The 16,560-nt window shown below is 45.4% G+C and overlaps 1 protein-coding gene across 3 annotated transcripts in view; it reads left to right on the top strand.

The window, feature by feature from the left end:
- Positions 1-16,560, top strand: part of LOC144691796 (bromodomain and WD repeat-containing protein 1-like) — a 179,193-nt gene that overhangs the window by 76,829 nt on the left and 85,804 nt on the right. The window lies entirely within an intron of this gene.

Raw genomic sequence — 16,560 nt, forward strand, 5'->3', positions numbered from 1 at the left:
CACACAGCATGGGAGAGGACCCCACTTTGTTTTTTGGTCTGAAAGCAAAAGAGATACAATCCTTTTTTTACAGTCCAATATTCCTATTATTATAACATCTTTCTCACTTAACCAATTGAAAAAAGAATACAGCTTTTGAAACACATTAAACAACCAACTGATTTAAAGCCACATACAGAAACAGACCACAAGGGGTTAAAGAATTTCTAAGTGACACAGACACTGGCTTGCAAACGCACAGAGAAATCAGAGACAAAAGACCCAGTGTCTGTCTCTCGCAGGCGCGCGCGTGCGCGCGCGCACGCACACACACACACACACACACACACACACACTCTCAGCACAAAAGAATAGCACAATTGGATTTAATACTTCCAATGTTCACCCAGTGACAGGCACTGAACACTGGAGCACAGACGCACAGTCAATTATAACACACAAACAGAAACTGAACCTACTTATATATGCATAAAGTTGCTTTTACTGTTCACACAGCATTTTAACTATACTGTGGGGTCTATCAACTTAATTTCTTAATTTCCCCTAACCATTTTCTTTAATCCCAGAGTTTCTGTTATATCTCAAACCTTGGGCAAACAGCTGGACCATGGTCTTGCTGACAGAGCTCATCTCAGCAGGGACCAGTACCTGCTGCCTGCCCATTTTCCCTTTTAAGTTCCCAATTCCCTTGCTTGCCCTGCATCTTACATTCTCTGACTCTTGAAAAACCTTGCCACATTTTTCAGCACAATAAACTGTTATAACCAAAAGGCCTGTTACCTTTTCAGTTCTTAGCTTTTTCTCCTCCATCCATTCTTGGAAGAACACAACTTCTTCAAAAGCGACCCTGTCTTCTGCATCCAGGCACTCAGTGAGCAGTGTCTGGACCTCCTTATTAGACAACTTTGCTACTCCAGGGACCTTGACCCTTTTCAGTTCCTTTATCAAATAGTAAGCAACCTTTATACCCTCACACTCAGCCTTCAAGTCCTGAGCCTGTGCCTTGACCTCATAATATAACCTCCAGTACTTGCTTCTCTCTTCCTCTCTATCTTAAGAGATCTGGGCCTGATAATAGCTCACTGTCTGTTCGTGCCCTGACTGTTCAGTGACTCTTTCTGCCTTTAGTTCCCCAAGTTCCTTCGTCAAACATTTAACTACCATTTCCCTGTCTAGGCTTGTTTCCTCTGGTTTAATATTTTCACACTGGCCTTTACAGTGATGATGGTTGTATCCATACAACCACACTGCCTTTTCTATCTTCTTTCGCCTTTGGGATGACTCAGTCCACCCCTCGACCCATCCTAATGGATCCTCTGAATTAGCTATTTCCCTTAAAGGAGCCTCGCTTGGCTTTAGCTTCTCGCAGATATGCTTTTGTAACCTCATTTCCATTGTCACGGGAGGATCACTTTTCTTCCCCCATTTTGTCCACAGTACCATCTGTCCCTCCATATCACCTGCTGGTGTCCTGTCATAATCGCCAATTCTGTAGGGGTTCCTCTTTTCCCTCAGACACCCTCCCCACATCCAGTTCAGGACACCAAATTCACATGTGTATGGCTTGAACAGAATGACCAATGAGACAAGTTTCTTCTGATAATTCGCAATTGCTTTATTGAATCACCCACAACCCCACAGTACAAAACCCAAAATTTGAAACAACCTTTTGCCAGAACCCGACACAAAGTGACCATGACTTGTTTGAAACTTATAAAAACACAGGCAAACACCACCTCCTGTCCTCAAACCTTAAGAAAAAAACCCTCAGACCAACATCACCAAGATATGGCTGAAACAAGTTACAAGGTACTGGCAAAACAAGTTTTTCCCCCAAATCTTCACAAAACCCTCAGACCAATATCACTATGATTTGGCTGAAACTTACAGTCCCCAACACGGTGGGTCTGTCCGGTGTTGACTGTAGCCCTGAGTCAAGGTGACCAAACTCGACCCTCCTTCCGACTGCAGCCCAAAATCTCAGGTCTACTCTTCTTTTGTAATAATTTAACTTAGACATGTCAAAACATGTTTCCTGTTGTTCCAGTGTCCGCTTAGTTGATCCCACGCAAATTCCAGAAATGTCATCAGCTCCTGCTAGTTGAAACAGTACAGGGTTTTCTATGGAAAATGTATCCAGATGAATATTATCCATTCTCATCGCTCATTGTATGAGCCATTCTCCTGCTGTTTGAGGTGGCACAGTAACAGCACCTGGGCTCCAAAGTTAATGAGGTTTTGAATGACTCTTTTCCAACGCTATTGTCTGTGATGGTTGAATAATTCCTTGAGTGTATTGTATTGATGATATGTCCTTTGTACCACTGTACTGGGTAATCAGCCGCCTTGATCGTGTTAGTCAATGTCCAAACCCTTTTGATGAGTCACTGTGTTTTCACTAAATGTCTGAATTTAACCGCTTGCTGCCCAGCCCTGTACCGCTGACTGCAGCTCATCTTTTTGAAATTTATAGTTCCAATCATGAGGTCAAAACATATCTGTGGGTTTGAAATTATGTTTCATAAATTTCACAGTTGGAGGGGATTTTGATCCTACATTACTATTTATCATCCTACCATTTTTTGCGTCATCTGTGAATTTCTTGATCATACCCCCGACATTTAAGCCCAAATCACTTATTTACAACACAAACAGCGAGGGCCCCAACATCGAGCCCTCCGGAACCCCACTGGAAACTGACTTCCAGTCACAGAAACACCCCTGTACCATCACTCTCTGCGTCCTGCCTCTCAGCCAGTTTTGGATCCAGTGTGCCACTTTGCCTTGGATCCCATGGGCTCTTACTTTCTTGATCAGTCTGTCATGAGGGACCTCATAAAAAGCCTTGCTAAAGTCCATGTAGACCACATCAAATGCATTACTGTCATCAACACTCCTGGTTACCTCCTCAAAAAGTTCAATCAAATTTGTAAAACACGACCTTCCCTTAACAAATCCATGCTTACTATCCCTGATTAATCTGTGTCTCTTCAAGTGCAGATATATTCTGTCTCTCGGAATTCTTTCTAGTAACTTCCCCACCACCAAGGTTGGACTGAGGGGCCTGTAATTTCCTGGTCTATCCCTTCCTCCCTTTTTTAATAATGGGATAACATTAGCAGTCCTCTGGCACCTCACCTGTGGCCAGAGAGGATTTGAAAATTACTGCCAGGGCCCCTGACATCTCTTCCCTTGCCTCCCTCAACAGCCTGGGATACATCTCATCCAGGCCTGTGGATTTATCCACTTTTAAGGCCACTAAACCTGCTAGTAGCTTCTCTCTCGCTCTCGCTCTCGATCTCCCTCGCTCTCCCTCGCTCTCCCTCGCTCTCCCTCGCTCTCCCTCGCTCTCCCTCGCTCTCCCTCGCTCTCCCTCGCTCTCCCTCCCTCTCCCTCGCTCTCCCTCCCTCTCCCTCGCTCTCCCTCGCTCTCCCTCCCTCTCCCTCCCTCTCCCTCTCTCTCCCTCTCTCTCCCTCTCTCTCCCTCTCTCTTAATTTCCTCTACTATTTCACAGTCCTCCACCCTGATGTCTATGCCTGTGCCGTCCTTTTCCATTGTGAAGTCTGACGAAAAGTATTCATTGAGGACTGTACCCACTTCTGGGTCCATTCAAGATTACCCCTATGGTCCCTAATTGGCCCTACTCTTTCCCTAGTTATTCTCTTGTTCTTTATATATTTTTAAAAATCCTTTGGGTTTTCCTTTATTCTACGCACCAATGCTTTCTCATGCACTCTTGTAGCTTTCCTAATTTCCTTTTTAAGTCCCCTCCTGCACTTTTTACACTCCCCTAGGGACTCTGCCGTATTGAGTCCTCGGTATCTGCCATAAGCTCCTCTTTTTTCCTTAATCCTAACCTTTATGTCCCTTGACATCCAGGGTTCTCCAGACTTGGTCCCCCACTTTGTCTTTACGGGAATGTATTTGCCCTGTACTCCTGCTGTTTCCTCCTTGAATGCCTCCCAGTGCTTTGACACAGTTTTATTTACGAGTAGCTGCTCCCAGTCCACTTGGGCCAAATCATACCTTAGCCTTAGTAAAATTAGCCTTTCCCCAGTTTAGACCTTTTATTCCCAGCCCAACCTTATCCTTTTCCATAACCATCCTAAATCTAACTGAGTTATGGTCACTTTCTCCAAATTCCTCCCCCACTGATATGCCTTCCACCTGCCCGGGCTCATTTCTGAATATTAGGTCCAGAACTGCCCCCTCCCTTGTTGGGCTTTCTACATATTAGCTAAAAAGGTTCTTCTGGATGCAACTTAAGAATTTTGCTCCCTCCTTACCTTGCACACTAAAACTATCCCAGTTAATATTTGGGCAGTTAAAATCCCCTACGATTACTGCCTTATTATTCTTACACTAGCCTGAAATTTGATTCCATATTTGATCCTCTATCTCTCCCTGACTGTTTGGGGGCTGTAGTACACACCAAACAGCATGTTTGCCCCTTTTCTGTTTTTTACTTCTGCCCATATGGCCCCATTTGATGATCCTTCCAAGATAACATCCCCCCCCCCCGCGCCTCACTTCTATAATTGATTTCTTGATCAATATTGCGAGCCCCACCCCTCCTCTTCTATCCCCCTCTCTATCTCATCTGAATACCCTATAACCAGGAATGTTGAGCTGCCAACCCTTCTATGCCCCTGGCTTTTTCCAGGGGTCGGTGGGGGATCTTGGTGGAGTGTCCCAGTCAGCTGTCCACAGTTGTGTCAAGCTGGTGACCATTGCTCTGTTCAGGCAGGTAATGACATGTATTCATTTCTGTATGGATGAGGCCAGCCAGGTTGAGAGAGCCAGAGGGTTTGTAGCGATTGCTGTGTTCCTCTGCATCCAGGGTGCAAACAACTGGACTCGTGGCCATCGAGCTGCCAGTGGGTCAACCGAGTGCCTTTGTCAACAGCACTCCGTGAACATCCAGATCGTTGTGACCACAAGCTGCAGATTCTGCAAGTCTGTGCAAGGTATCCTGGCAGCTCTCATGATGCTTACATCCTCAGACACTCACGTGCCAAGGCTCCAGCTTGAATGGGTGGATGGCTGCTGGGTGACCAGGGCTATCCGTTGAAAAGATAGCTTATGACCCCTCTCTGCCACCAGAACAGAGACAGAGCAGTGTTACAGTAGGATTCATGTCTCCACAAGGGCGGTGATAGAGAGTACCATAGGCCTTCTGAAGGTGCGCTTCCGATGCCTGGACCGTTCAGGGGGAGCATAATAATACCCTCCAGAGCAGGTGTCCCTGCCCAACCTGGCTCTGGCAAGGGGGGACCCACTGGAGGAAGAAGATCTTGAGGCAGCTCCACAGGCTACAGAGGATGAATCCAATGGTGAGTCAGAAGAGGAGCCCAGTGAAGAGAACGGTGAGGATGTGGAAGCAGACCTCTGGATTCTTCAGGGAGGCAGGGACACCAGAGATGCCTTGATCCAACGCTCCTTCAGCTAGGCTGCCAAAGTCTGCTTCCACCTCATGCCAGGGGTGCCACCTCTATTCCGGATGTTTGAAATGACGCTTTCCTTTGAACCCAAATTCCACTCAGTGTCCTAGCAATAAAGTTTAGAGCCACTCACATCCAGCATGAGATACTGGCGTGCCCTGCACCTACAAAACAAGTGAAGTATACTCTCGCCATTAGGGGACAAACAAAATTTATATCATGTTGGCACTCACATCAAATGAACATAACAATATATGGTGTTCATGGTCACACCAGTAAACATATTAACAAACATGACAGAACAGAAGACCACCCGTGAACAGTCCTCATGTGCTCATATAGCCTTAAACTTTCGTTTGCGAATGCTGCGTCTTGTTGCTACCACCTTCGCTGGCAACGGCATTGGAGGCAGCCTGCTGACTGTGCTGTCCTGTTGGCCTTGATGACCATGGAAGTCATCCTCTGGTCAGTGGAGCCTGTGCTCCCCGCCTGGGAGGGAGCTTTCAGTGGCACGGATGGCTTCTTCCTCAGTCATTGCAGAGTCATCAGATGCCTCGGTCACTGGTGGAGGAGCTGCAGCCGTCGTTCAGAGTGCTCTGAGGAGTCTGCAGAGACGACACGCAGCTTGTGCGGCAACGCAAGATTGCTCTGGACCTCCGTGCTCACCATTGATGGATGGGCACCTAGCTGGGATACTGGGTGCCTCATCCATCTTCCACTCTGGCACTGACCTCCTGAGGTCATTGCCTGTGTGAGGGCTTGCAGGTCTGAGTGCAACCCCAGGAACCCTTGCTTCTGTCCTTGGTTGAGAGTTACCACTCTCTTAATGGAGGAGGTAGTGCGCTCGGCGATGTGGGTCAACACTCTGCTCATGCTCTGCATGGACTTCTCAACAGCAGAGACCATGGCACACATACGCTCATGGATCTCTGCCAGATTCTCCTGCACATCCCATTGGACAACCAGCATCTGCTGCCTAATGGAAGATTCCAGAGGCACATCATCTACCTGCGATTCAGCATCATCCAGGTCTCTAGCAGTCCTCTGACTGCCAGCGTCCTGGGCACACTCTGCCTCTGCTTGCTCCTCAAGCAAGTGCGAAGTGCCCTTAACGCTATGCACCAACACTCTAGCTGATGACCTAATGTCCACCGAGGTGCTGGTATCTGCGCTGGTGACTAGTTCATAGAGCGGGTGTGGTGCAGGTGCATCTAAAGCCCAGTGGTCCTCTGGCGTCGAGGGTAGCTCTTTGTGGTCCAGTGTTTGAGGGCAAGCTGGCAATTCTAGGGGAAAACGACATATCATTATTTTAAGTCATCACACTGTCACTGTGCATGCCAGGCGCCCTGATGAGACAATGGAGATCTGCATCATGGTGCCATCGTCTTTCAGTGATCAATGGGGCCTCCAGGTTTGAGGCTTCCAATTATCGATGAGACTACACAAGAATGTTTGTACAATCCGAAACTCTCACCTCTGTGCACTACACTCTTACCCGCGTAGGCAGAACCCTGCCTCTCCATAACCGGCTGATTGAGGTGGGAGGTAGCACTCTGGCTCCAAGGCATCCATCTTGTACCTCGTCAGAATGAGGAGGTTTGGGGGGGCCTCCATCTTAGTTCTTTCACTGATGTTATGGCTTATCTTCTCCCGAAATGACAGAGGAGCATTGATTTGTCCACTCTGCAGGTTGAGTCGGTAGTTAGGATGGCAAATGCAATGTTGGCATTTATTTCGAGAGGACTAGAATATAAAAGCAGTGATGTGCTGCTGAGGCTTTATAAGGCTCTGGTCAGACCACATTTAGAATATTGTGAGCAATTTTGGGCCCCGTATCTCAGGAAGGATGTGCTGGCCCTGGAGAGGGTCCAGAGGAGGTTCACGAGAACGATCCCAGGAATGAAAGGCTTAACATATGAGGAACGTTTGAGGACTCTGGGTCTATACTCGATGGAGTTTAGAAGGATGAGGGGGGATCTGATTGAAACTTACAGAATACTGAAAGGCCTGGATAGAGTGGACGTGGGGAAGATGTTTCCATTAGTAGGAGAGACTAGGACCCGAGGGTACAGCCTCAGAGTAAAGGGAAGACCTTTTAGAACAGAGATGAGGAGAAACTTCTTTAGCCAGAGAGTGGTGAATCTATGGAATTCATTGCCACAGAAGGCTGTGGAGGCCAGGTCATTGAGTGTATTTAAGACCGAGATAGGTAGGTTCTTGATTGGTAAGGTGATCAAAGGTTATGGGGAGAAGGCGGGAGAATGGGGTTGAGTAACTTATCAGCCATGATTGAATGGCGGAGAAGACTCGACGGGCCGAATGGCCTAATTTCTGCTCCTATGTCTTATGGTCTTATGGCAAATCCTGTAGTACAACAAGTACTGTACCAAAGTGAAGACTTAGATTATGTGCTCAAGTCCCTGGAGTGGGACTCAGTCTCATGATCTTATGACTCTGGTAAGAGTGCTACCACTGAGCCATGCTGACGCCAAGTAATTAGTCATTCTTGATACAACCCACTTTATTACCTCCAATCCTCCCATCGGAAAAGTGGTCCAATTGTGGCTAGCTAGAGAAGTTAAGGTGACTATTAGATTAAAAGAAGCAGCTTTCAATGTTGGCAAAAAGCCTGCTGATTGGAAGAGTTTCAAAAATCAACAAAAGGTTGAACAAAAAACTGATAGAGGGAGAAAGTAAAATATGAGAATAAACTAGGACGAGATAAAAACGGATTGTAAGAGGTTCAACAAGTATGTAAACGTGGGCCACTTAGAGGCTGAGACAGAAGAAGTTAGAATGGGAGATAAGGAAATCATGAGACATTAAATATTTTGTATTCGTTTTCACAGTGGAAGACACAAAACATACTGGAAATAGTGGGAAACTAAGGGTGCAATGAGAGCGAAGAACTTAAAATAATTAATATTACTAAAGAAAAAATGCTGGAGTACGTAATGGGATTAAAAGATGACAAATTTCCCGGACCTGATAGCCTACATACGGGGGTTTTAAAAGAGATGGCTGCAGAGTTAGCAGTTGCATTGGTTTTTATGTTACATATTCTAGAATGGAATGAAAGGTAGCAAAGGTGACCCCATTATTCAGGAAAGGAGGAAGAGAGAAAACTGGGAACTATTGGTCACATAGCCTAACTGACATTGTAGTAGGCAAAATACTAGAATCTATTATTCGGAACGTGGAAGTGGGCCACTTAGAAATTCACCATAGGATTATGCAGATATGGGAACAGTAGCATAGTGGTTATATTACTGAAGTAATCTAGTGGCCTAGAATAATGATCCAGAGTTCAAATCCCACCACAGCAACTGGAGAATTTAAATTCAGTTCATTAACCTGGAATAGTAAATCAGGAATGAAAAGCTAGCATCAGTAGTGACCATGAAACTACTGGTTTGTTGTAAAATGCCATCTGGTCCTTTAAGGAAGAAACTTTGCCGCCCTTACCTAGTTTGACCTGCATGTGACTTCAGACCATAGTAACATGGTTGACTCTTAACTGCCATCTGAAATGGCCTAGGAAACCATCCAGTTGTATCAAATTGCTATGAAAACTTCTAATAAGAATAAAATGGGTGGACCATGTGGCATTGGTGTAAGCACTAGATATGACATAGACACAATCAGCCCAGTTAACCCTGCCTACTGGTCCTTCTCATTCATGTGGGGACTTGTGCCAAAATTGGGAGAACTGTCCCACAGACTAAGCAAGTTTCTGACATAATCGTACTCTCAAAATCATGCCTTCCAGAAAATGTCCAAGACTTATGCATCACCATTCTTGGACAGATCAATTAGAGATGGCAGCATATAATTGGGAGGGTGTGGCCCTGGGAGTCCTTAGCATTGACTTTGGACCCATTGAAGCCTCATGGCACCAGGTCAGTAGCGGAATCAGTAGTTCACCATGTTGAAAACAAATGTAGGTCTCTTACAGTCTGAGACTGGATAATTTATAATAGAAAACAAGGAAATGCAGAGCAATTAAACAACTACTTTAGTTTTGTCTTCATGGAGGAAGTCACAAATAACTTCCCAGAAATACTAGGGAACCAAGGGTCTATGAGAAGGAAGAATTGAAGGAAACTAGTATTACTAAAATAATAGTACTGGAAAAATTAATGGAACTGAAAGCTGATAAATCCCCACGGCCCGATAATCTACATCCCAAAGTATTAAAGGAGGTGGCCATGGAAATAATGGATGTGTTGGTTGTCATCATCCAAAATTCTGAAGATTCTGGAACAGACGCGGCAGCTTGGAGGGTGGCAAATGTAACCTCACTTTTTAAAAAAGGAGGGAGGAAGGGAGAAAACAGCAAATTACGGACGTGTTAGCCTAACCTCAGGAGTAGGGAAAATGCTAGAGTCTATTATAAAGGATGTGATAACATCGCACTTAGAAAATATCAACAGGATTAGACAAAGTCAACATGGATTTATGAAAGGGAAATCATATTTGACAAACCTACTGGAGGTCTTTGAGGATGTAACTAGCAGAATAGATAAGGGAGAACCAGTGGATGTGGTGCATTTGGATTTTCAGAAAGCTTTTGACAAAGTCCCACATAAGAGGCTAGTGTACAAAATTAAAGCACATGGGATTGGGGATAATATATTGGCATGGATTGAGAATTGGTTGGCAGACAGGAATGGAGTAGCAGGTGGTGGTTAGTGGGGTACCACAGGGATCAGTGCTTGGGCCCCAGCTGTTCACAATATATATTAATGATTTGGATGAGGGAACCAAATGTAATATTTCCAAGTTTGCTGACGACATGAAACTTGGTGGGAATGTGAGCGATGAGGAGGGTGTTAAGAGGCTTCAAGGCGATTTAGACAGATTGAGTGAGTGGGCAAATACATGCCAGATGCAGTGTAACGTGGATAAATGTGAAGTTATCCACTTTGGTAGGAAAAGTAGAATGGCAGAGTATTATTTAAATAGTGATAGATCGGGAAATGTTGATGTTCAAAGGGACCTGGATATCCTAGTCCACCAATCACTGAAAGCAAGTATGCAGGTGCAGCAAGTAGTTAAGAAGGCAAATGGTATGTTGGCCTTCATTGCGAGAGGACTTGAGTACAGGAGCAAGGATGTCTTATTGCAGCTGTACTGGGCCTTGGTGAGACGATACCTGGGGTATTGTGTGCAGTTTTGGTCCCCTTACCTAAGAAAGGATATACTTGTCACAGAGGAAGTGCAGCAAATATTCACCAGGCTGATTCCTGGGATGGCAGGATTGTTGTATGTGGCAAGATTGGGCCGATTAGGCCTGTATTCAGTGAAGTTTAGAAGAATGAAAGGAGATCTCATTGAAACATATAAAATTCTGACAAGGATGGACAGACTGGGTGCAGGGATAATATTTCCTCTGATTGGGGGATCTAAAACAAGGGGTCACAGTCTCAGGATTCGGAGTAGACCATTTTGGACTGAAATGAGGAGAAACCTCTTTACTCAGAGGGATGTGTACCCATGGAATTTGCTACCACAGAAGGCTGTGGAGGCCAAGTCACTGAATATATTTAAGAAGGAAATAGATTTCTGGACTCTAAAGGTGTCAAGGGGTATGGAGAGAGAACAGGAACACGGCGTTGAAATAGAGGATCAGCCATGATCATATTGAATGGTGGAGCAGGCTCGAAGGGCCAAATGACCCTGCTGCTATTTTCTATGTTTCTATGAGCACCACCTGGTAGAAGAATTGAGGGCAGCAAGGACACAGAATGTAATCTGGTTGGGAGGCTTTTTTTTATTCTTTCACAGGACATGGGTGTTGCTGGCTAGGCCAGCATTTTTATTGCCCATCCCTAACTGTCCTTGGTGATGGTGAGCTACCGTCTTGAACTGTGCAGTCCATGTGGCGTAAGTACTCCCACAGTGCTGTTTGGGACGTGAAGGAACAGCGATATAGTTCCAAGTCAGCATGGTGTGTGGCTTGGAGAGAAACTTGCAGCTGGTGGTGTTCCTATGCATCTGCTGCCCTTGTCCTTCTAGGTCAGGCTTGTCAAACGTTTTTGCGTGGGGGTGCCACATTTCAATTTTTTCACTCAAGGGGCCAATGAGCAAATTTCTGAAATATAAGGTTTGGCACAACATTAAATGTGAACTTAAAAAAAAGCTCGTATTAAAAGAAACTACTCGCTGAGGAAATAAATGTCACAACAATAAATTAATAATTTTTTAAAAATGTAGTAAATAAAGATGACCATCAGAGTGTGAAAGGGTGATTGTGTGTGTCCAGCTCACTCCTAGCCTTGGGTGCTCACTCACTTGCCCTCACTGAGAGTGGATGAGAGTGTGTAATGGTGTGTGGGGTGAGGGTGAATGAGAACCCTGAGAGTGAGTCAGACACACTCTCCCCTCCCTCTCACCGCTCACATACACACACTGTCTCTCACTCCTCCCTTTCACACACTTACTCCTCTTGCGCACACTTATAATTAACATTATAAGAATGGTCAGCCCTGTGTTTGGATTGCTGATAACAGTAAACATTAGGTCAGCCACCTATCTGGATTGGATGCTTACAGTAAAAGTAATGTCAGTAATTCATACGGTTGGGCGTTCAATGCTCCAGTTTTGCTAAGACGAATTGGATCGTGCTGAACAGAATCTTAGTTGAAAACCCACCTATTGAATGGTTCAGGGACATTGTGTGCAAACCACCCCCTCGTCTGCTTGCCCACTAATAGGGTGCGATGGGAAGGGAAGAGAGACTTGGAGCAAGGCTTGAGGCCTAGTGGTGCCCTAACGCAGGTGCATCTGAGGGCTGTGGAAAGCAGTGAGAGTTGGGGGAAAGGGAGGAAAGGGGCGAGAGGCCGGGGGGAAAGGGGCGAGGGGCGGGGGGTGGGAAGGCGGGATGTGGCGAGGGCCAGAGCGGGGCAAGCGGGGAGAGAGTGTAGGGGAAAGTGTGGTCATACATGCCCCACAGTCTGTCTCTCTATCTCCATGTGTTCAAAGCTGTGGTTGTTTGCTGCTGCTCCAATCACAGCCTGTTTCTTTGAGCCTATCAGCAGCAAACATGGGAGATAAACAGGCTGTGATTAGGGAGCAGCACCTTGCAGAAATCTTTAATTTTACCGGTTGGTCTTACTGGCTGTGGAGGCCACATAGAAGGGCTTGTGGCTCGTGGGCTGCCGGTTTGACAAGCCTGATCTAGGTGCTAGAGGTCGTGGGTTTGGAAGGTGCTATTGAAAGAGCCTTGGCGAGTTGCTGCGATGCATCTTGTAGATGGTACACAATTCTGCTGCTGTGTGTCAGTCGTGGATGGAGTAGATGTTGGAGGTGGTGGATATAGTGTCAATCAAGAGGGCTGCTTTGCCATGGATGGTGTTTGAACTTCTTGAGTGTTATTGGAGCTGCACTCATCTCGGAAAGTGGAGAGTATTCCATCACACTCCTGATTTGTGCCTATGTCGATGGTGGACAGGCTTTGGGGAGTGAGATGAGTTACCTGCTGCAGAATTCTCAGCCTCTGACCTACTCTTGTAGCCACGGTATTAATATATGGTTGGTCCAGTTCAGTTTCTGGTCAATGCTAACACCTAGGATGTTGATGCAAGGGGGGAATTCAGCAATGCCTTTAATGCCCATGACCAAGAGTGGCTCAGTAGCACCACTACTAACAGCTAGCTAAGCCCTGAAGGACAATAGCTGCCAGACCAAGGCTGCAGCAGATAATGAGAGAACCAACATAAGGGAAAAACCTATTTCACATTGCCCTCACCAATCTACCTGTTGCAGATGCGCCTGTCTTTGACAGTGTTGGTAGGAGTGAATACCGCATAGCACTTGTGGAAGTGAAGTTCCACATTCACACTGAGGACACCTTGCATGGTGTTGTGTGGCACTACCACTGTACTAAATGGGATAGATTCAGAACAGATCTAGCAGTTCAAAACTGGGGATCAATGAAGCGCTGAGGGCCATCAGCAGCAATGGAATTGCATTCCACCACAGTCTATAAGTTCATGGTCAAACATATCTCCCACTCTATTATTATCAATCCAGGGGACCAGCTCTGGTTCAATGAGGAGTGCAGTAAAGCATGCTAGGAGCAACACCAGCCATACCTAAAAATGAGTTACCAACCTGGTGAAGCTACAACACAGGACTACAGACATGTTAAACAGTGGAAGCAGCATACTATAGACAGCTAAACAATCCAACAATCAACAGATCAGATAAAAGCTCTGCGGTCCTGCTACATTTCAGTTGTGAATGGTGCTGGATAATTAAAAGCTAACGGGAGGAGGAGACTCCATAAACACCCCGATCCTCACTGATGTGGAGCCCAGCACGTCAGTGCAGAGGACAAGGCTGAAGTGTTTGCAACCACCTTCAGGCTGAAGTGTTGAGTGGATGATCCATCTCAGTCTTCGCTTGAGGCCTCAAACTCTTTCGAGTTATCAACAGTCACAGATTGCAACTCTTTCGAGTACAATCACAGTTCTTGGTTTTCCGGGAGTGGGACATGAACCCACAACCCTCTGATTCAAAGGCGAGGGTGCTATGAACTGAGCCACAGCTGACACCTCTAAACCAAATTAGTGATACTCTTTCGAGTTATCAACAGTCACAGATTGCAACTCTTTTCGAGTACAATCACAGTTCTTGGTTTCCAGGAGTGGGACATGAACCCACAACCCTCTGATTCAAAGGCGAGGGTGCTATGAACTGAGCCACAGCTGACACCTCGCTTTGAGGCCTCAAGCAGCACAGATGCCAGCTTTCAGCTAATTTGATTCACACCACATGATATCAAGAAACAGCAGTACTGACTGGAGTCATACTTAACACAAAGGAAGTTGATTGTGGTTGTTGGAGCCAATTATCGCAGCCTCAGGACATCACTGCAGGAGTTCCTCAACGAAGTGTCCTGGGTTCAACCATCTTCAATTGCTTCATTGATGACCTCCCTAACATAGTCAGAAGTGGGAATGTTTGCTAGTACTTGCAGTGTTCAGTACTATTTGCAACTCCTCAGATACTGAAGCAGTCCATGTCCAAATGCAACAAGACCTGGCTGACATTCATACTTGGCCTGATAAGTGGAAAGTAACATTCACGCCAACAAATGCCATGAAATCATCACCTTCAACAAGAGAGAATCTAATGACCCTTCCCTTGATATTCAGTGACATTACTATTGCTGATTGCCCACCATCAACATCCTTCCGGGGGGGTCACCAATGACTAGAAACTTGACTGGACCAGCCATATAAATACAGTGGCTAGAAGAGCAGGTCTGAGGCTGTCTATTTTGCACCTCCTAATTCCCCAAAGCATTTCCGTCATCTGCTCCTCCTGATTACTTAAAGCATTTCCATCATCTACAAGGTGCAAATCAGGAGTGTAATGTAATATTCACCATTTGCCTGGATGAAAGCAACTGCAACAGAACTCAACACTATCCAGGCCGAAGCAGCCCACTTAATTGGCACCTCATCCACCTTAACATTCACTCACTCTGCTACTGGTGCATGGTGGCTGTGGTGTGTACCATCTACAGAATTCATTGCAGCAATTTTGCAAGGCTTCTTTAACAGCATTTCTGAAAGCGGTGACCTTTAAGCCTGGAAAAACAAGGAAATGGGTACATGGGAACACCACCACTTGCAACTCCTCCACCTGTCTTGGAGCTATATTGCTATTCTTTCATCATCGTTGGGTAAAATTCAGCTCCCTGGGCCTTACTTTCTGGAATTCCCTCCCTAAATTCCCCTGCACCTCTGCCCTTCTTTAAGATATTTCTTAAAAGCTGTCTCTTTTGGTCATCTGCCCTAATATCTCCTTATGTAAATTGGTGCCATATTTTGTTCTATAATGGCCCCTGTGAAGTGCCGAGGATGTTTTATTACGTTAAAGGCACTGTATAAGTACAAGTTCTTGTAACTGCACTGTGGTTGTACCTACACCACATGGACTGCAGCAGTTCAAGAAGGCAGCTCACCGCCACTTTCTTGAGGGCAGTTAGGGATGGGCAATAAATGCTGGCCTAGCCATCAATGTCCACATCCCATGAATAAATTTAAAAAAACACCTGGAGTACTCTACTGTGTAGGTCTGCTTACCTAAGGAAGGATATAATTGCCTCAGAAGGGTGCAACTAAGGTTTAGTATTGCTGAAAAAAGAGACATTTTTTGTCAAAGCTTTTCATCTTATACTCATCAGGCCAATTGGCAAGAAAGTGTCAATGTCAGGGGAAACAATATATTTATACTGTTTGAGAAGACAGTGCTGATTGGTTGGCAAGTGGACTCTGAGACATTGCACCTGTTTCAGCTAAACAAAATAAGTGACAGCCATTCACTGGTTTATTCCCCAGGGCAATGTCTTGACCAATCAGAGTCGAGCTGCCTGGTTTAAATTTCAAACAATGCTTAACAGTTAACTGTCGGTCACCAACTGGTGCATTCTTCATGGCAACACCTCTACCCATCAGAGCCCACTGGCCAACCAATCAGCACTCTCTTCATATACAATATAAATTGATGCTTTCCCCTGACATTAGCATTTTCTTGCTAATTGTGCTGATGAGTGCAAGACAAAAAGCTTCGACAAAAAAGTCTCTTCTTTTCAGCAATACTCAAGTTCTGTACTGCCAGACGACTATTTGTATGGCTAAAGTTCACTAGAATGATTCCTGGGATGAGAGGATTGTTATATAATAAGAGGTTATGTAAGTAGAGTGGAATGGGCCTATATCTTCTGTAGTTTAGAAGAATGAGAGGTAATCTCATTGAAGAGCATAAGATTCTTAGAGATCTTGACTGGCTAGATGCCGAGAGGCAATTTTCCTTGGCTGTGGAGTCTAGAACTAGGGCTCATAGTCTCAGGATATGGAGTCGACCATTTCGATGAGAAATTTCTTTACTTGACGTATGTGAGCCTTTGAAATTCCCTATCCCAGAAGGCTATGGATGCTCTGTTATTGAGTTTATTCAAGATGGATTGATAAATTCTTGGACACTAAGGGAATCAAGAGATATGGGGCCAGGGCAGCAAAATGATGTAGAGGTACATCAATCAAAATCTTATTAAATAGCAGAGTAAGTTCTAAGGGCCATATGGCCTGCTGCTGCTCCTATTTCT

Source organism: Cetorhinus maximus, chromosome 16, assembly GCF_964194155.1.
Source record: "Cetorhinus maximus chromosome 16, sCetMax3.hap1.1, whole genome shotgun sequence".
Taxonomy (NCBI): Eukaryota; Metazoa; Chordata; class Chondrichthyes; order Lamniformes; family Cetorhinidae; genus Cetorhinus; species Cetorhinus maximus.